Source organism: Clinocottus analis, unplaced genomic scaffold (genome assembly GCF_023055335.1).
Source record: "Clinocottus analis isolate CAN_PGR_092001 unplaced genomic scaffold, fCliAna1.0.p SCAF_23, whole genome shotgun sequence".
Classification (NCBI taxonomy): domain Eukaryota; kingdom Metazoa; phylum Chordata; class Actinopteri; order Perciformes; family Cottidae; genus Clinocottus; species Clinocottus analis.
This window is the reverse complement of record NW_027175965.1, coordinates 3,547,501-3,569,122: the sequence shown is the minus strand read 5'-3', so window position 1 is coordinate 3,569,122 and position 21,622 is coordinate 3,547,501. Positions and strand designations below refer to the sequence as shown.

General features: G+C 42.7%; 1 protein-coding gene across 1 annotated transcript in view; it reads left to right on the top strand.

Annotated features, from left to right (window-relative positions):
• Positions 1–9,516: 9,516 nt before the first annotated feature.
• Positions 9,517–21,622, top strand: part of LOC137793702 (F-box-like/WD repeat-containing protein TBL1XR1) — a 50,056-nt gene continuing 37,950 nt past the window's right edge. Inside the window, exon 1 of the mRNA XM_068590008.1 lies at positions 9,517–9,595. The gene's annotated coding sequence lies outside the window, so the exon portion shown is untranslated. The remainder of the gene's footprint in view (positions 9,596–21,622) is intronic.

Sequence of the window (21,622 nt, the reverse complement as noted above, 5' to 3'; positions counted from 1 at the left end):
GCTTCACAATTTCACACTCATTTGCTCAGACACCTCACTCCTCCTTCCTCCACTCTTTCCTCCCTCCTCTCGTTATCTCATTTCCCTCATTAAGCCGCCCCTCATTTCCCTCCCTAACTATAATTTCTCAAGACCACATTCTCTCTCTCTCTCTCTCTCTCTCTCTCTCTCTCTCTCTCTCTCTCTCTCTCTCTCTCTCTCTCTCTCTCTCTCTCATCTTCACATCTTTGGATGAATGATGGGAAACAGGAAGTGGTAGTACTGGCTGATTTGATGTCATCGACTGTATTGCAGTTGTATGATCCACAGTAAAATCTCTGCAGCTTGCTGGAGTCAGTTTCACTGGAACTATACTGCGTCTGATGAAACCTCTGAGTATGACGGGCACAGGTACATGGGTGCCAATCATGAACACAGTGTCAAATAATTGAGATATTGGGAAACAAGTCGTGGAGTCTACAGCCACGCTAGCAGCTCTGTGAGGCTGTAATTAGACACAGAGCTGCTTTGAGCTCATAGACAGAGCGCAAGTTAGGCCCTGGAAACAAAACCCACCGGAGCAGAAAACAATCTGTGCCACAACCGCTAACAAAATGCCTGTAGCTAGTTAAGACATTAGGATTTAGCAAGTAATGTAACTTTAGTACGTCTACCAGGGCTCGTTAGTTGTACGATGATGATGGATGACGATGAAGACCATGAAGGCAGCTGTTTAAAATGCTAATGTTAGCAAAGTGTTAACAAGCTACTGCAGTTAGCGGAGGCACTTGCAAACCTATTACTGCAAAGCTTTGTGAAATATCCACAAAGACTGCTGCAGGCATGACAGAAGTTAGCCTGGTTGGCTCTGGTTCCTTCGACAAAAAAACGAATGGGATTTTTCCACGGGGGCATTCACTGACGTATTTTATGTTGTTGAACAAAATGTATTAACATCTCTAAAGCTTGTGTTTAGTACAGACCTTATTTCAGGCATTTACCTGAGTACTTAATAAATACTATAATTAATTTCGAGACGAGGGAACTGGAAATGCGAAATTGCTGACTGTTTTTCAGATTTTAGGACTCATTCCTTCAGCACTCGATTCCAATCTTAACACATTTAAATGTAGTGATTTATGCACATGGACACACATTTTCCACTTTTTTCCTCTGTCGCGAAGCACGAAAACAATTCCAACGGTTTGTTAATTTGCATCTTTTTTAAAATCCATGTGACTATTCAACGCTCATTTTGCTGTGCCTAAACCATAAGTGGATGTACTTATTGATGTTTTTCCTTAACTTATATATGTTGTGCAGGCATGTAAAATACTTTCAATTGGAATACATTCATTGGAAAGTCTTGCTGACTAACAAGGGGAAAATGGGGTAATTGCTGTGCATGGCAACATTATAGTTATAAACCAAATGAAAAGACAGTACATCTCAGAGCATCCTGGACTAAAAAAGGTAGACCGGCGACTGACGGACTGTCGCTGCCATCCCTAATAGATGGATTATTTCAAAAGGCTTGCTCTGACCAAAGTGCCTTGTCCACAAGTAATATAATTACCTGCTAAGTGTTTTCCTTTTGAACAACATTGAAAGTCATTTTTGACACACTTGGCCAAGATGCTTCCACACACAAGCAGTGAGCTGCTTCCTACTTGACCTTGAGTCATAATATGTGGCGTGTTCTCCAGGGCTGGCAGCTCTCTGTGCAGCTACACTTCGGTCTGCTGGACAGAACAGCTTCTCTTTACTCTTTGAATCGACTACATTCATTCATCTCAGTCTGGAAACTGTTCAGTCGACAGATGTTTCCTGGTTTCTGATTTTAAATCATACTACTTTTTTATGTTTTCACTTTCAGATGTCAATTTCGTGTTGATTCAGTAACCCTGGCCTGTATTCGCTCAATCTGTGCAAAGATCTAGTTGGTTACCTCTAACTGTACCAGAATCTCAAAATGAATGTACTATTTTTTTTAATGCTGGCGAAAAAGATAAATTACAAGCGGCCAAGTCTCCTCAATGGCACCGTTTCTTTTTGGCCACACAAAGCTGTAACAGTTGCATTAGCTCATGTGACCTGAATGATGAGTGCACTCCAGATAAATACCAGTCATGTCTTGTTGGAAGTAGTCTCTGGTCCAGGGGGACGTTATCCATTAACCCTGACCCAGCACTCAGCTGTCTGCCTTCTATCCCTCCGCTCACATCGCCCATCCCCCCATAAGTGCTGGCAAAAAAAAAATGAACCAACACGTTTTTTTTTTCTTTCATGTTTGGTGTCTCCACTGATATGTACTGCTTCCAGGAAATAGCCACAGCCTCGCCCCCTGAGTCCAACATTGACAAAGGCTCTTATCTCGCCGCGTTCACTAACTGCTGGTGATGGGAATGGGAGCATTTAACCTTTAAACAGTGTTACAGACTCAGTCAGCACTGTGTGACAGTTTCTCTTGCTTTAAGCGGGTAGTGAGTGACTGACACATTGTCCCCTCAGGCCTTACTGTAGCTGTTTGCGCTCGCTACTGAGGTTGCTAAGTGTATGCTCAATTCATCCTGACCCGTATGCACTCGCTTCCCTCGAGACTTTCTGTAAATACCCAACGTCTGCCAAAGAATACCTAAGATGCCGCCTAACAACGTTGGGGCTTGCTAAATTTGTTCACGTCACAGAGAAGAGATAGTCGACTGTGTGCTCATTAGCCCGCGGGTTGTATTCCTGGCTACCTGTCAAGTTGGGCGAGACTCACTGCTGCAGTTTGGATAATAGTTTGAGAACTTGAAAAGCGAGTCAGTATTGATGTATGTTTCACTGGTCGATTGCAATGCTTCCACCCTCCAGTCTAGTTGCACTATGGGTAATTTAAGGGCCAAATGTTAACGATTGCGTGAATAATCTGCTTCTGCTGCATCTTTTTGATACTCTTTTTGTAATTGTCTGTCGGAGTCTGACGTGTTACAGATGCGCTGTGCCAAATCGCTGCAGGACTCTTGTAAACATCTCCATTCCCTAATTCTGCGTCTGTCATGGCGGAGGTGAGAAAAGTATACAGGTGGGGTTTTATGGCTCTCTTCTTTCTCTGGTTCAGTCAGCTATTTCCATTGCTTTTCATGTGATCAAACAAGAGCAACACCATGAATGCCTTCCATCTATCTGTAGAAACTAGTTTGTCTCAAGCACACTGACACCTTTCTATACTTAGACACTTCTGTATATTTTTATATATTTGTATGTTTTGAATGAATGAATGAATGAAAAGTACTTTATACAGCTGCCACAAGTTTTGCAAACTTCTTTATACTTGTGTATATGCTGTCAACTCTCACATATAACTTTTTTCTACCCTGGCATATCTATCTCATAGTGATATAAGCTTTAGCATAGGTCCAGTCAGGAAGACTATACCTTTGCAAGTCTAGGCCTCAATAAGCCTACCTGTGCTACGACGGTATCTCGTTTGAAGCAGGGATATTCAAGACACACGCAGTTCAGACATATTCAATCGCTTGGTTTCCTAAGGGTATTAGAATATCCAGCCTTGTTTAATTCTTATACGAAAACGTCATGCTTCACGCTTCCTGTAGCATGAAAGCCCTCGAGCGTCTCACTTATGTCCGTCATGGTAAAATGAATAAATTGTAAGGTTCTTTATTGCAGACGTCTCCACCCTATGGCACTTGATCGTGAATGAGTAGTTATTTGGGACTTTTAACTCAAATACACAGTGATCAGAACAGAATCAGCTTTATTGGCCGCGTGTTTACACATGCATGGAATTTGACTGGTTTCACGTAGCTCTCTCTCCGTGTTGTTTATTGCTTTATTGTTTCATTACTGTTCAATTTAAAATCAAGCAAAGGGAAGTACAAATAGGCACGCTTATTTGTGACGTACATCGAAGTTATTCACCTCAACGCAGCTCATCAAGTCTGTATGCAGTATCACGCCGGCCTCCTTCAAGGGCTCTGGTCATTGCTGACCTCATCACAAACCACAGTGACCATGCTCAGCTGGCATAACGACAACTCTCTTCCACGGTGCGCCGGGGCTTTCTTCCGACTGGAAATCCTGACGATGTGTCCATTTGTGGGCTTTCCAGGGATATCCGGTGAGCGGTTCTCAGACTGCAGCCTCCCCCTACGCCGTATTTGATGTCATCTGCATCGTGTGAGATGTCTGACCACTGACGCTGTCATGCCTGGGGCCAGCAATGGAAACACAAACGCCTCTCTCTTTCTCTCTCTCTCTCTCTCTCTCTCTCTCTCTCTCTCTCTCTCTCTCTCTCTCTCTCTCTCTCTCTCTCTCTCTCTCTCTGTGTGTCAGCATCCCGCGATGTGAACATTCCTCTTCAAGATTCATGCGATAGTGTCGCGCCAATAGTCGCCCCTTCAGTCATCATCACAATCTTTCACGCTCACTCTGTGCCTGACACAGATTATATTTACTTATGCACATGACTCGTAATGAAGTGTTTTGCGTCACAGCTACCTCACATGCTCACTGTCCTCTATGTGTTATATTGTGGGTAAGTATTCATTACTGTCCTCCTTAGCACCCTTTTGAGTCGTACTCTGGTAAGTGGGTCACTGTCAATGCAAGGCGACCTCACACACTGCATCCTGGTCTATTGTGTCCTCACACTGTTGTCCTGCCATGTCTTGGATGCTCCTTTATTAATCTGTCTTGGCTCGATCTCGCAGGAAAAAAAAGGAAATATGCATATAACTGGTGTTGGCCTTTTGGCTCGATGGCTAATTTGCTAATTTTGTTCTCTATTTTTGTCCATATTCTTTGTATTCTAATTTGTGATGTCATATCGATCATACCAGGTAACTGGTGTTATAGCATCGTGGTTCATGTTCCTGTATTCTCATAAATGTTGTGATAAGCCGCCACATTTTCACTGCTTCTGTAATTACTCACAATCATCGTATTCGGATCAGTGGCCTCATACACATTATATATCAACGTGGTGTCAGAGCCATTGCATTGCTACTTCTAAGGTCACTGCTGACCTCTTTTGGTTAAATCAATTCTCTGCTGAATTTCAGGCCTTTCATGTCTTGTGAGTGATGAATGATTCATTAAAAGTGGCCAAATCTTCATAATGTAATGTCATGTCATTCCAGGAGACTAGCCATGTTGTTCTAAGCTCAGACTGTTTCTATTCGGGTGACTGCTGTCCTCAAGAAGCTGAAAAAAACACAATAATCATTCGATCATTGTGATCCGTTACATTCCCTTTCAGGAAGTGAGCATTGTTTTTGGGGAAATATTAGGCTGTGGTTTCTTTTTTCCTTTTGGGAAGGTGATGGCGTACAGAAGGCCCTCCATTACAAATCTCCCCATCGGGTCAGAGAGTCAAGACTTTATCATCACATATCATCTGTCAATAAACAATAATATTGTCTTCATCTGACTTCTCTCCTGATCGAAATAGATATCACAAACTTGAGGGTTTTTTTTTCTTTTGCAGCGTTTCCTGCTGACACTGCAGCTGCCATTTCATCGTGCAAATGCTGGCCTTTGTAGTGTATTCACGAGCAGCAATTCAATTAAATAATGCGTTCAGATCATCACTTCTATTTTATGTCCCCACGATCATCATTGGTTTTTATTCGCAGCCTTTTACTTTATTTATCCGGTTTGCATTTGGGTTCTGCAAAAACCAGCTCTCCCTCAAATGGGATTCATTAAACATTTATCCAGTCTAATCCAATCCATCTGGTGTCGCTCTCTGTCACCTCTTCCCTTCTGTTGCTGTCTTTCACCCCCTTTTTCTTGTCTGCGTCCATCCCCTCCACCTTCCATCATTCTTCGAGGATTTGTTTGCCGGGCTTCCCCCACCACGCTGCTCCAGCGCTCCATGTTATCCTTCCCTTCCTCTCGCACACACACCTCCTGTTTTATTGGGCCGTGCACTTAAGGGAATCACTTCCTCAGACCATTTATTCCTTCTCACCATTCCCTGAACAGTATACACCACCCTCCCCACCCCCATCCCATCTCACACAAACACATACAGATGCTTTTTTAGAAAATGCTCCGAGAGCACAGCAGTATGAGGACATCGGGTTTAAGATGGTTAATGTGTAAATCCTGGATTCAAATGCATACGTGATATTATTACTTTCAAAATATGTTAGTTCAAATGCTGTCTGCTGAATTTTTTAGTTTTACTGACGCATCAAAAGTCCATGTTAGTTTTTACTTCTAGACGTTGTAAATAGAGTACATTTAGCTGCATGGAGCCATTCAAAAGCAACAATACCTGACTGTCACATTTATAATGGGGCAATTATTTTTATACATGCTTTTGCAAGGCGAGCATTTGTGACACTCCAATTTAATAAATGTGTCTTAAGCGTTCATCCAATTTAGCTGGCCGGCTGCTGACTTAATTTAAAGGCCAAACCCTTTGATGCAAGCAACGTCCCATTGTTATGTAACGCTATCGATAAATAATGTTACATATATTTTCAAGCTTAAGTTAATGGAAGTTAAAAGGTAATTATTATACATCTTCTTGTATTTCAATGTCTTGTAGTTGGAAGCGAGCACCAGGCTTTCTGGCAGCTGGCAGTACGCTGCAGGCGTGGAAGGTCACCGGGAAGGTGATGGCGTGCAGGAAGAGAAGTGTGCAGGCGTCCAATGGCAAGGAGGGGATCTGGGTTGCGTGATGTTATTCCTTGTTTGTCAAAAATGTTGTATGAAGTCACAATATAAGTCACAGCTATTCATCGCAGCATCTCGTCTTAGTCATGGGGGGGAAAAGGTTCCAGAGCAGTAATGAAAAGAAAATGCCATCACTGCTGTGCCATGTCAAGAGACATCATTTTTAATACACTAAACTAGGATTTCAAAACAAATCAGACTGACATCACACCACCACATGGTTTACTTACATTCCTGTCATTTTTTTTGTATTTCTATTAGACATGTGTGAGATTGTCATAGTTAGCACATTCATTCACGAGATGTGGTCAAACATATGCGTTCCCTTTAAAGACTATCACTACACTCAAACATGTGTTTTATCTAGCAGCCCACTTATTAATATATACGTTATTATATCATATATTTATGGAACTAAAATAAAAGTTGCACCGGTTGTAGCTCGTGGGCTTAGCCTGGTTAGTCTGTCTCAGAGACTCAGAGACAAGCACATAAATGTCACAGAGCACCTGTTGGGTGCAGCTACCAGGCTTAATGAAATGTGGAACCGAAAGGTTTCCTTCAGCATTTGCACAATAAAGATGTCTTGAGATTTCAGTTTCTGTGTGTTGCCCTTGGTTTAGTATTGCTGTTTTCATCTCCCTAATCCTGTGAGGCAAGTTGGCCTAAAGTGACCTCAGCCTTCCCCGTCTACCTCCTTCCCCCATCTCCAGTCAGCAATTAATTATCTGACCTAACCGAGCACACAAGCCTGATTCATTTTTCTCCTTCCTGCTAAACCTCCCCCACCACCGCCTTCATCCACGCCTGCCTGCCTGTAATTGTTGATCGTCCTTTGCAGTTTATGCCTGCAGCAAACTCACATAGGCACCCACACACATACACACACACACACGCACGCTCATGCTGACACACACACACACACACATGCAATCTTTATCTTTTTATAGCTCTGTCTTGTTAGGCAGTGAAAGCAGATTTCTCCCCAGTGAACAGTAAGCCTCTCCTGCAGCCAAACTCCTCTGTGTTATATAACAAGGGACTTAAAAGTATGCTCGAAAAGTATGAGCAGTTCATTCAAACTCCAGCCTTATTATTGATGTTCTCTAAGGAGGAACTACATGAATGTTAATGTTATGGTTGTTTGTGCTGTTTGTGACGGAAGAAACCACCAAGAGGAAGTTGTGGTGTTCGTCTGGCGGTGTTTATTTATAGCCTCTCAAGCCCGAGAGTACATGGCGTATTCTCATCTGCTGGACAGACATGAATAAGCACATACAACCCGGCATCCCCTAGACTAGGCAGCTGAGCATCCAAAAGTCTTGCATTTAGCTGTTCTCTCACATTTTTTTTGTTCTTCTTTTTTCCTTAATATATGTTTACACTCATAAAATGTTGTGTCTCTCAGTTCCAGCCAGAAGGAATTGTGACCTCAGTGACAAGCTCGTTTGTCAAGCTTGCTCGGTTTTGTCTCTGAGCAAGTGCAGTCAGCTGTATGTCTCATATTGTGTATGCAGGTTTTAACAATGGAGTCAGTCAGTCAAGCAGCAATGTATTTTCTTGATTATTGAAGAAGCAGCACAACGGTCCAGAAAAAAAAATGGAAGTTTTGGACTCAAAGTAAAAGGATTTAAGATTTTAACTTGTACACAAAGAGCCCTGAGACTCTATGTGTTTAGTGCACACACAGACATAATTCGTTATTAGACTATCAAGCATTTTAGTCTTGTAGATATAACATTATGTCATCAGCGTATAGATGTTTCGTAATTTATCGCAGCATTTAACCCTGAAGGCCCCGTCTCCGCTTCGAAGTGGGCTATGATGTTTACGTTTTGTTTAAATTCATATCTTTGTGATAATACAGCACAAAAAAACCCTTAAGGGTAAACCATTTATATTATTATGATGGATGGTAACACAAATGGGTTCCCGTTACAATCCAGAAGTGCGAATAATGAACGTCTTTGGACCCACCTAAACACTTTTTGTGGTAACAAACTCCTCGAAACTGTTGGTGAGTAATGTAGAACTGTGACATACAGTGTTTTAAACATATTGAGCTTTTTTTTTTTTTACTAATATAGACAATTACACAACTTGCATGTGCCATTTTCAACCCCTTTTGGCGTTTGAGAATGAGCACATGCATCCAGCTGCTGTTCTCTTTACAGCCCCAGTTGAAGGCCACAGATGTGCTACTTATAAAGATCCCATCTTAAGAGTCCAGCAGAAACCGCTGCCTTTACTCAAAAAGTTAATCAAGTGACTTCCGTATCTTTTTTCACACTGCCCTCCCCTCCTCTTCCCACATCGATCCGCCTCTTCACCCCGCCCCCTTGGGAAAGATGGCGGGGGAGTGTAGATTATAGTTTATACGTGCTCTGCTCGACTCTGCACTGCCTCGCTCTGACAGCAAAGCCCTTTCACCTACATTCACTGAGAGCCTGCCTGCCTAGTCACACACACACACACACACACACACACGCACACACACACACACACACACACACACACACACACACACACACACGGCGCAGTCTGCCTGCCTGCCTGATCTTTTCATGCAGTGCAGCAGTGCTCTGCAGTCTGACATGGCTCCTACAGGAGGGAAGTATTTACCATCTGTCTACATTTGCATTCTCTCTCTCTCTCTCTCTCTCTCTCTCTCTCTCTCTCTCTCTCTCTCTCTCTCTCTCTCTCTCTCTCTCTCTCTCTCTCTCTCTCTCTCTCTCTCTCTCTCTCTCTCTCTCTCTCTCTCTCTCTCTCATTTACCCGTTGTCTTCCTTTCTCTCCCTCTTTCTGCAATAGCTACAGGCAGGCGGAGTAATATAAATCAGAGAAGCAGAGAGAGAGACGGAGGAAATGCTGTCGGAGAGAACATGAAGAAACAAAAGGAGAGGAGCTGTCTGCGTAATGCAAGATGGTGATTATATACCTGAACATTACTGTCCAACATGCACTGTCCAGGACATTTATATATTGAGCCAGAATTTGCAGTTAACTCAACACAACAAAGCCTCTGTGGAAATGAGCATGCATCATCTCTTGAAGATGAATACGAATCAGACGAGCGATGTGGCAACACTTGACTTTTCAGAACGAAAACATGATAATGATTACCGAAGTGGAATCGTCTCCAAACAACGTAGATTGTGAAAAAGACTGAATGTATGCAACACCTTTTGTTTCAGTAAAGGTTGAAGCCAACTTAGCTGTTGAACTTTAAAGTTTCTCTGTACCATATTTAGAGCATTAATATAGAGTCAAACAACTATTTGCAACACGAAGAGACGGTGGAGTGACTTGAGCAGAGCATGAAATGCTCTCGCTCTCTGTGTTGTAATCCAAACCTCTCCGTCACATTGACACTCATTGGTCTGTTGTAGCCTTGAGCACTAAAATAAATACCAAACTTTTGCATTTCATAGTTACTATCAGCAAATTGCAGAATCCAAAATAAACCAACGTTAATGAACGACAACACCTTGTCCTTGTAACGCATGCATCACCTTGCTTTTTAGTGATAATTTTCACCCGTGTGAACACAAAGCACTCGTTTTTTTTTTTATTTCTGGAGGATATGAAAGCTTCTCCGCAGTGCCTCTGCTAATTAGATCCTGTGCACGTTCTTTGTGCTCTTCTTTCTTATTTAGGAATGAGACAAGTCAGTGTGTAATTTCTACCCCAGGGAGCATCGTCTCTGGTGTGCTGTTGCGCAGATCAGAGCGTGCATCGGCCTCTGAAGTTTCTCTATCCTTCTCAGAGTATTTGGAGTGTGTATAGCTACTGTAAACTAGATCCATCGACCATGACAGAATTGCCTTCAAGTTATAATAATAAATAAAGATAATTCAACAACTAAAACTGGTCATTTCGTCGCAAAGGTGAACAAACAACATACTAACAATGTTGCTACTCAGGAAGCATTCACGCAGAGGAAAAATATAAAGTTTATCCTGCGGATAATATTCAAGAAAAGGTAAATACTTCACCCCTGATGGAACATAAATATGCTCAAAACATGTATTGGCATGCTACCTTTTGGATTAGATTATATTTTGTGTGTAATGTTGAACTTTTGACCTCAGACTGGTGCTGAGACGGGGTTCATCCTCTTTGGAGCATGAATATGCTCATTGGATTTGTTATGTCCCATTTTAGTGGAGCATATCTAGCTCGTGGACAACATTAAGATGGCTGTAAACATCAAAATCATTAGGCATCCTCCGGGAAGCAGCAAATGTACTCTGGACAGTTGCTGCTGGCATATCTTGCCCTGGCTCAAAACATATTTTGAATCACAGACAAACTCTCTTTCTTATGGCGCCCGTCAGCTTGGGCTTTATGTAACACATTTAGTTACTTTCTGGAGTATATTTCTGGAAAATATGACAACTCAATTGGCTATCGTGATTACTTAGGTCTGCAGTACCTGTAAGCGGGTTGATCAACTAATATGGCCGATTATCTAAGTGCTTTGAGATGCTACTTGTTGGAGCGTGCCAGGTTTCAGGCCCTTGCGCATAATAACCAGGTGTGATGGTGCAATTTGTAAAAAGGATGTCACTCCCCTAGACGTGCTCTGACTGTTTGTTCTGTGTGATATTCAAAGCATTGCTATAGCAGCCAACAATTATTATTGTGAAGATCTAGTGAACTGACGTCTACCTGAGCAGAGAAAGTGTAGTTTGCCTCCAGGTAAACAGGGTTAGCTCTGCCAGCACTGTTGCTGTTTTTGCACCGTTAACATTGTTAGCATAGTTGGCCCCCTTAGGTTTAAAGAAGCTAGGTGACGTAGTTTGAAAGCAACCATGTCCATGCAAAAGGGAAGGCGTCAGGACGAATGGATGGGCCAACAGACAGAGGACTTTCATTTATGAGGCTAATGTTCTTGTCTCACGTGAAACATTGTCTTATTTGACCTGACTTTTCTTATGTAAAAATATAAACATAGTGTTGATGTGAAATATGTTCTGCACTGCAGGGCTTGCCTCTAGAAGCACTGGTCGCTTGTGTGCTGGACAGCAAACCGCACACAACTTTTCGTGCGACATCATACAAACCTTTGTCTGAGCATTACTTTACTTATGAAAGTGATGTTTAATACTGTCATGCGCTCAAATAAAAAACCTAAAATAAGCCGAGGATTGAGACAGATGTGGAGCGCCGTGATAAGCTTCTTATTGGCTGACAGTTGTATTCTGCCCCCTTCCTGTCTCCCTCTCTGTCGCTGCTAATTAAGAAACAACAGAAAAACAAGGTCACACTGACACGCCACAATCTCCTGATGAAAAGGTTTTGCGGAAGAAAAAAAACTGTTAATTACCACAGCGGACCACTGATATGACATGTGATTTCATACGCATTTTGTGGCTTTAACTGTAGTGACATGATCCACGTACCGGTGCTGTTCATGCAACTATTTTTGGAATTACCCTGGAGCAGAAGAAACTACTGTACACATGTCTTTCATCCTTTTGATTCTCCTACAAATAGCGGCCTCATTCACAGCAAAGGTTGCTATAGTGTTGCCAAGGAGACTCGGGATATGTCTGTTATTGGCTCAGCTGTATCCAGGCAGCCTGCATTAGCACAGACACACAAACACAATCATGCCCTCCCTCCTACACAAACTCTGTGCATACGCTCTGAGGATGCAGCGAAATCGACTGAATTCACAGGTCCATTCAATTTGTTCTGCTCGTGTCACATTGTGAATGCATTTTACTTCCTTTTGGCAGTGGACACAGACCTTATCTGTTCATCCATTTACAGTGTCGTCAAAGTATAATGTTTAGGCTTTTTCAGGATTGAAAATGTAGCTTTGCCTGATTTTGATGAACAAAAGCAATAACTTACAGCTGAAATCAAATCAAATGTGAATGACAAAAACAGGTACAGGTTAAATATACATCTGACAAACTGCCCTTCTCCAAACAGCCGCCTACCGCTCGGTGAGTTCTTCCTTGTGTTCGGTCAATGGTGGAGTTTCAGCTAAACCAGTACCTTTGACCTTAATGATGAATAATTACCTTTACAGTGACAGTCGCACAAGTCAGTTCCTTCCACAACAAATCTGCAACAAGACACAGACCCCCAAAAAACAAGAGTCTACAAGCTAGCCATGCTAACATCTCTGTGAGGCTGGACTTGGACATAGCAGTAACTTGTGCTAAATGCTAACACCCGCATGGTCACATCGGCTAATTAGCGCTAAATCTAAATGTTATTCGTTTTGCAGGTATTTTGGCATAAAACTGAAACTCCGGATGCATTTCATTTCAACCTGGCGATGAGGTTATATGAAAAGCCGTCAAAGTTGTTCCACGGGTGTCTGTACCTAAATTGAGTTTTGGGATCCATACATTACTTGACCAGATATTTGATTCAGAACCACAAATGTCAATCTGTGTAGTGTGTAATATTGTTTTTTTGTATTTTGTGTGTGGTGTTTGAACCCGCTGTGCACTGCTTCCGTTGATGCTCATCATGTAGCAGCTGATGGCATGAATCAAAACTTGAAAACTGGAGGACCGGAACAGAAAGGATCTGCTTTATACGCAGAGCTATAAGGCAGAGCGGCAGTCTTAAAAATCCCCTTGTTGATGCTGTGGCATTTGTCTTTCTGTATCGAGCAAAGGCCAAACAAACTGAGTAAAAACTGATGAAAAAAAGACAATTTCCTTTCTTTACGTAGGTTATATGCTTTTCTTTTCTCAACACTCTTTGTAGCCTCCGCAAAAATGAGAAAACTGGATATTATAATTATTGTATCCTTTCCACTGAATGTCCCGTTATCTTGAATCCATAATTAATCATTGTTTCCTTTTTAGTTCGTAAATCATTACAATAGAACTAACCAGGGCAACAATAGGTTTTTTTTTTGGTTGGCTAAAACTTCACTGTCGTTTTTCCAGTGGTTTGCCAAAGGCATCCCCAAGCCTGATCTATAGTTATAACAGTGGAGAAGAAAAGAAACAGATTGGTTGCATGCAGAGGGATCCTGAACTGGACGTCCCGGGTTTGAAGCATCGCAGACGATCGCATTCTAGTGCCAAACGTAAACCCGAGGCTCTGTTTACTATCCTCCCGAAGAGACAGATCTAAAAACTGCGCCCTAATCTCCCCAGTGCTCGTCAATGATGAGCTGTTATGTAGAAAGAATCTGCACCTCTCTGGAGATCCCAGGATTTGTGATGAAACCACTGTATCGCTGCCCGGATAATCTCGCCCCATCGCATTAGAGTAATGTCAGAACGCTGCAGAGGCGACGGGGGCTCGTGAGAGCGACCACGAGGAAGACGGAGATGAAATGAAAGGGGCAGGGTGGGGGGAGGGAGATGGATGTTAATTTGGTCAAAGCTGAATTCATGCAGGCAGAGAATGTGGGGCATCTCTGTCAGTCACACCTATTCAACCTCCACACACACACACACACACACACACACACACACACACACACACACACACACACACACACACACAGTACTAAAAAGCTGTCAGTGGACACAAAGGGATTCTCTTGTCAAAGAGAAGGCGTTGCTGAAACACCCAAGGAGATTTCACCTAATCTGCCTTTACAGATTTCAAATGTTATTATGTGTGTGTGTGTGTGTGTGTGTGTGTGTGTGTGTGTGTGTGTGTGTGTGTGTGTGTGTGCGTGCGCGTGTGCGTGTATATTTATGAAGAGGGAGCAGAAAGTGCCACGGGAAAGACCTTGTCGGTGCCGGTTTGATGTTGATATTTCACATCACTCTGTCGATGTGTTTGTGTGTGTCAGGATGTTTTTGGCTGTATTTGTGGTTATCGGAGTGTGTGTGTGTGTGTGCGTGTGTGTGTGTCTGTGTGCAAAGTGTAAATACTTTGATCTCCAGAGCTCCCTGGAGTTAAGCTCTTCTCTGCTTGAAGACAGCCTCTTTGCATAGTTGAGAAAGAGAGGGGGAGCGAGAGGAACGGGTGGTGTAACAGAGATCCGCTTCAGAGGGAGGGGGTTGGGGTAAGACTTCAATGTCTTCTGTCACAATAAATTGAACATGTTTAAAAAAAAACTAATAAAACAAAGCCAACAGGGAGGTCACAGCACAGGGTCACACTCATAACTCCCGGCGACGGTGACATTTCAGTGTTTTGGCTGTCGCCAGAGACCTCTGGTCTACATTCACTGCTGCGGCTGCCGGCACCAGCATTTCCCTAAATAAGTCATGTATACGCAGCAAGTTTAGTTTTTATGTTTAAACTAAACCAATTGAGAGAAACTTGCAGACTCACCCAGTTGAGGATTTATAGTAACAACTAAAACAAGTAGAGGAGAAGGAACCTTATGAAACCAAAGTAAATGATTCAAATTGAACAACTCAATGCTTCAAACTTACTTATAAAGAACGATAGCAATATTACACACAAATTTGGCATGTCTCGTGATAGCCATGAGACTGGGGAATCTGTATGTCTCTTTCTGAAAGAACATGCAATTCCATTGTTATCATACCATGCCGAGGCCAAACTAAAGACGTAATGGTGGGATGAAGCCGTAAAGACATCATGGTGGCCTCGGTGTATTGACAACCAGAAGCTCCTTAAGAAGGTAGTGCTTCGCTCATTCTTTGAGCAGTCTTGGATATGCAATTTGTCTATCACGTTGTACTTCTGACTCTGCTCCTTCCTTGCAACGAATAAATGTTTCTGTTTTAATGATTTTACTACGAGGTGTCGAGTGAATTTTTCGAACACAAGAGTTGTCATGTCATGTATTGAAATGGCTACTGCATTAAGTTATATCAATCTTGGTTTATAGAGCCATTAATGTAACATTTGACCCTGATTTAATCACTCACATAATCGGTTGTACAGTGATATACATATCCACTGACGTTTTCTTTGCTCTTACCGAACTGGATTTGAAGATATTCATTTACTTCCAGGGACAATAGTCAGTCAGCTTACACAATGAAAAAAAAAGACAGACTGCTCTTTCCCAGACACGCCTCGGCGTTCTGAGTCTCACATTCTTCTCTAGGACTGTGTATTCGAGCCCGAGCCTCTTGACTGAGGGAGTGTTCACACCGAGCATGTTGGAGCAGATTATATGACGGGTGACTAAGTTTGATTTGCTTGGCTAAGTGAGATGTTGGGTGGCACCAAGAACTGCAAGACTGAGAAGGAACGTCTCTGTTCACTTCCAGTGTGGTTTGTTGAAAGTGTTAATTAAACAGACATACAAGGGTTTAGGGGTAAAGGGAGACAGATGTTGATATCTGATAGTCAGGAGTTTGTCATGCTTGGAAAGTCTGGCGTTGCAAAACCCACAGAGGGCAGACCACAGTCTGGAGTCTGGATTGATGATAATTATCAGCTATTTCTTTATATCTTTTTACATATTATGAATACAAGAAAGGCAACATCCCCTTGTAATGTATATTTATCAGGGCTGTTGGTTTAAATCTAATTGGAAACTGTGAAGCTAACTCAATTAAATTAGCAGTTCAATTCTGCTGATGGTCTTGGTTTTGAACCAGCTGCAGAGTACCATGTGTAAGTACCATGTGTACTGGATGACTGGGCCCCTGCTCTCGGCTCACATAGTCGGGGCAGGCAAGTTGAAAAGAGAAAAATCCATGCGCAGCAGCCCACAAGAACCACAAATCATAATGCCTGAAAAGAATCAGCTGACGTTTGTTTCCCCCAAATGAGCCACTTCTTTTTAAAGAAAGGCTTTCTTGAAATTCCATCCAATCCAGCTTCAGTACAAGGTGCTCGCTAAGGAGAACCATCTGCGACTAAAGAATGTGTGGCTTGGATAACAGGGCAAGTTTTTTTCCTTTTTCCTTGAGAGGGTTTTATGGCGGTTTGTGTTCTGCCAAACATTCCTGCCAGCATGATTTCAAGCAAAAACATTTCCCCAGCCCGTTGGCATTTAAAGACACCTCTGTCTCTCCCTGTTTCCAACTCTTTTAGCTTTTTTTCATCCAAATATGGCAGACATTGCATAAGGAACCTGTAGATGAAGGCGAGCCATTACCCACAGCACTTACACTTTCTCCTGAGTATTATGGGCAAGGAGGTCAAGCTTTACTGACGCACCATGGATAAAAAAAAAAACACTACAAGTTCAACTGAACAGTTCACAGTTGTGCAACTATGAGGAGGATACAGGCCTATCTGTGTACTTCATTTCATAGTGTACACACATGTTTGATTTTAAAAAAAAAATCAGAGTTAGAAACAACCAGCTAATTTAGTCCACTAGCATGTGTACTGCCAGCTAGCTAGCATGTGTACTGCCAGCTACCTAGTATGTGTACTGCCGGCTCGCTAGCATGTGTACTGCCAGCTAGCTAGCATGTGTACTGCCAGCTACCTAGTATGTGTACTGCCAGCTTGCTAGCATGTGTACTGCCGGCTCGCTAGCATGTGTACTGCCAGCTAGCTAGCATGTGTACAGCTGTGTGTCGGGAGGGCGTGACTTAAGACCTTTGAGTGACAGTCACGTTCAATGTTGAGACTTGAGAGCCCCGATACCTCAGTCTCTCTACTCCTCTCTGCCGGCGGTCCCCCAGTTGCGGACACAGTCCTGCGACTGTTTGGGGTAAACAGGATGTCTATGCAGCGAATAGGTTTACCGCCATCTATCGTCGGGGAGATATTGGTTGTGTGGCGTGTGAGCGTGTGTCACACGGCGAAAGCGTGAGAGTTGGTGGCTCTGGAGCATGTGTACTGCCAGCTAGCTAGCATGTGTACTGCCAGCTACCTAGCATGTGTACTGCCAGCTAGCTGGCTAGCATGTGTAAGCCATTATTATTAGTGTTATCATGTAGACCGCACTGGGCTTGAGATCCCATCAGGACCCGATGCAGATCTCACAGGAGCGGTGGCGGTTTTAACTTTGCTAACTTTGTTGCTAATTTTAACACAATTAAACGAAAGTTGGAACTCAGGGTCCAACTTCAACCATTTTCCAGAGATTTCAACCGCACCTCACTGTCTTTTTCACGAAGTGGGAGGGCTGGTCAATTGGCAACTGTGACAGAGCTCATCATCAGTGATGGGGACAGCGAGAGAGCTGCAAAACTAACAAGCTGGTGCCAACTTTTCAAAAACTTTGGAGTGACCAAAATTTTGCGAGCCGTCGACGGGCGTGGTAGGGTGGAGGGGGTGCGATGAGGACGACAAATACGCACCGCCGGACAGCTGTGTGGCAGGAGGGCGTGACTTAAGACCGACATGAGTGACAGTTACGCTCAATGTGAGACACTTGAGAGCCCTGATACCTCAGTCTCTTTGCTCCTCCTGAGTTTCTCCCGCTGTGTCTGTTTGAAAACACGCGTGATAACATGCAAAAGCATGTGTCACACGGCAAAACTGTGAGAGTTGGTAGCTCTGTGATTTGAATCTGTTTCTGAAAAGGGACATATGGCTGTCACAAAGCAAAAGGCCAATTTACTGCTAATATAAAATATTAATCAGACTGAAAAATCGAGAAATTAATGGAAATGAGGAACATCACCTTTAATAAGAGGGTGACAAAAATACTTCATCCTTCACTGAGGAAGTACAGTAATTAGCAAGCTGACGATGTTTTGCAGTGTGTCATTCAAACTCACCATTTCTTTGTAAATTCAAATCTATGTTAAATAGACCACTGGAACAAAGCTTGACCATTTGATAATACGTTCAAAAATGCTGCGTAACAGCTCCCCCTTTTCCTCCGTCCTCCAGGAAACACACACACGCACACACACATCCTGTGTGTTGCTCAGTTCTTCCACTTGGTCTTTCTGGGTCTATGTAGGTCACTACTCTAAGCAGGCCATCTGGGCTATCACTTGCCTGGCTGAGGTATCCGTTACTTGGCACTCTGTATATGTGAGTGTGTATGTGTGTCTGCAAGTTGCTATGCTTGTAAGTAGGTGTAGGCTTCTTTCTGTGACAGTATACATGACTTCATGCTGTTGTGTCTAGAGGTCTCTAGCTATTCGGTTTCTTAAGGAGTGCTGCCTTCTAATATTATCACAGACAATTCTTTTTTTAAATAAATTGACCAAGTGTGTTTGGAATGAGGGGATTTTGTGGCTTTTAAACTGGGTGCATCTGTATGTTTCACACACACATCTAGAATTTTGAAATGTTTGTTGCCAGAATGAACAACTTCAGAGACGTCGGTACTTGCAGGCAATCCGGTTTAGTCAGGTTTAATTTGTCTCTTACAGAATAAAACCGTGAATCCTTTCTGTAATTGTCTCAATCCAAAAATCTAAATGTATTGAAAAAGAGTAGATGGCAATAATTTTCAAAATTCACAACATGTTTTTATCTAGCAAAATGTTCTTTTTTTCCATGTTCATATTTGTTAGCCTTTTAGAAACAACACTTTCACTGCGGACAAGAAACAGTTTGCTCTCCCACACACACCTGTTTTAACAGATTATATTACATTTAAATAGCCACTATAATACAAAATCATGATTTTCACATTATTTTAGGATGACAACATCGTGACATGCGACAGCAAACATTCAAAGTTTCATTCAAAAACCTAAATCGAAAAAGAATGACAAAAGAGCCCGAGCCTACAGTGAGCCGACCGGTACCTTTTGCTGACACAATGTCTGTATTGTTCTGTAGACTTCAGTCCGGATGATTAGACAATAATTATGGGACTTGTTTTTGGTGCCACTAAACGGCAGTCATGAGTAACTGTTGATGCATTATCATGTGCAAATTAAGCCTGGCTGATGTTTGTGCATGGATCTGGCAATAGTCGAATTTTGAGGATGCTTGGAGGAGAGCGGTACTTCACACAGTACTTCAATACGGCCTTGGAGGTCGCACAGAAAGCTGCCGGCGCTGGGAGAGAACAGAGCTGCTGCAAAATGTGTGCTCTCACGAGGTGTTTTTCTGCTCGGGCTGTACTGATTAAAGGGGCTGATACTGACCTCTTTTTAGAGATTACATCATCGGTCCAAACGGCGTCCTCATCTTCTTGCAAGATATTGTGCAGTTGGAGTCTATTTATTGTACATGCTGGAGGAGAGCAGAATCCTTCTATTTGTTATCTAGCTGAATGACATTAAATAAGTCCAATTTGAATAAATAAAAAAATATTACCCAGTATCAGCTGTGAGCAGCCTATATATTAGTATTGGACCTTCATATCTGCTATACACACTGTTGACTGGTTTTCATGTTGTGGCTTTTGCAGTAGTCAATGCCATCCACAACAACTTGTACATATCACTGCTTGTACTGCGACAGGAAAGCAAACAGCTACAAGTCAGCTTCACTTGGCCGTGAAATTACCTTAATTTTGTCCACTGTGTAGCCTACAACGCACGCGCGCACACACAAGCACACACACGCGCACACACACACACACACACACACACACACAGGCACTTCATCGTCCTCCTCCCAGCCACGGTTGAACGAACACACACAATCTCAGTGTTTGGTGTCGGGGACGTTGATTGGGATTGTGTTTGCTTTTTATCATTTGACATGTCTACTGATATTACTTTTTATGTGGGTTTTTATGTGGGCACTAGAGGTTTGTAGGAGGGATTAATACCAAGCATGTATTTATGTTTACATTTTCTTTCTTTTTTCTTTATTTTGACAGCAACAACAGTAGTTATCTGTTTCATTTTCAATGTGCGCGCAACACTGGAAATGCCAAAAATTAAAAAAGTTTTATTATATTTCGAAAATCTGTTTTACATTTGGAACATGCATGGTTGCAAACATGGCTAACGCTCGACCCCTTTTTTGTATAATGTGGCACATAACCAAAACCAACTGTGTACAAACGTGACAATCACAAACACAACATTAAAATAATACACTGTTAAGTTTGCGTTTTCTCCGATGTGCCAGCCACACCACACGGCCCAAAATAAATTGATCAATTGTGTTGACAGTTTGTGGGAACTTACTTTAGTTTGATCCATTTCAGCATATTCAACATATCCTTTGATGCCAATACCCAGCAGTCTTATCATTTCTTATTTTAGTATTATGGGGCACACTCTTCTGCTCCTTTGCGTTTTTCTCCTCACATTTTATCATCAGAGAGCTTTAAAGCTGTTTACCGTAAACTAGCGCTGTTAGTGTCCTCTTACATAAAACACAACAAAGAAAAGAAGAAGAAAAGAGCATTACTATAGCAAGCCTGTGGATACCGCCTCCTGCTGGTCAAGTTGCAGCAAACAGACTTTTGATTGCAGTTTGGGGGAGGCAGAGTGTTGCAGCCACGGATTAGCAGCTGAGCTCAAGGCAACTGATCTGACAGAGAAAGCCTTTCACTGGGCCCCCCTGCTAAAACAACATCGAAAGCTTTTTTCACACACACACACACACACACACACACACACACACACACATACACACACACACACAGCCTACACAACATTCCAATCAATTTTCCACAGGGTTCAGCATTCCAGCCTGGTGTTTCTTTCGTCCCACTGCACACAGGAAGCAGTGTGTGTGTGTGTGTGTGTGTGTGTGTGTGTGTGTGTGTGTGTGTGTGTGTGTGTGTGTGTGTGTGATGTGGGAGGGCAAGGGAGTTATGGCTGAGACACTGATTGCGTGTGTGTCTGCCTTAAAGGAATCGTTCAACTTGGCTCATTTGCCTTCTTTACGAGAGTGAGATGGGAAGTTACTCTCATGTGAGTGCGGCTGTGGTTCCAATGGTGTAGCATGAAAGCCGGCGGAAAAAAACAGTCCACCTTGGTCTGAAGTTCCAAAACACACAGAGTGACAAATCTGCTTCATTTGCGAAATAATTCTACCATTTTTTTTACCTTGACATGAAAAAGTCCAGTATTGATGCTTGGCGAGGCTAATCACGTCCTGGCTCCAGACCCGTAAGTAACTCTCTGCTCACGACCGGTAAATCTCTCCACAATGCACCGTGTCATCCTAGCCTTGAGGTCAACATGAATACATTTCCTCC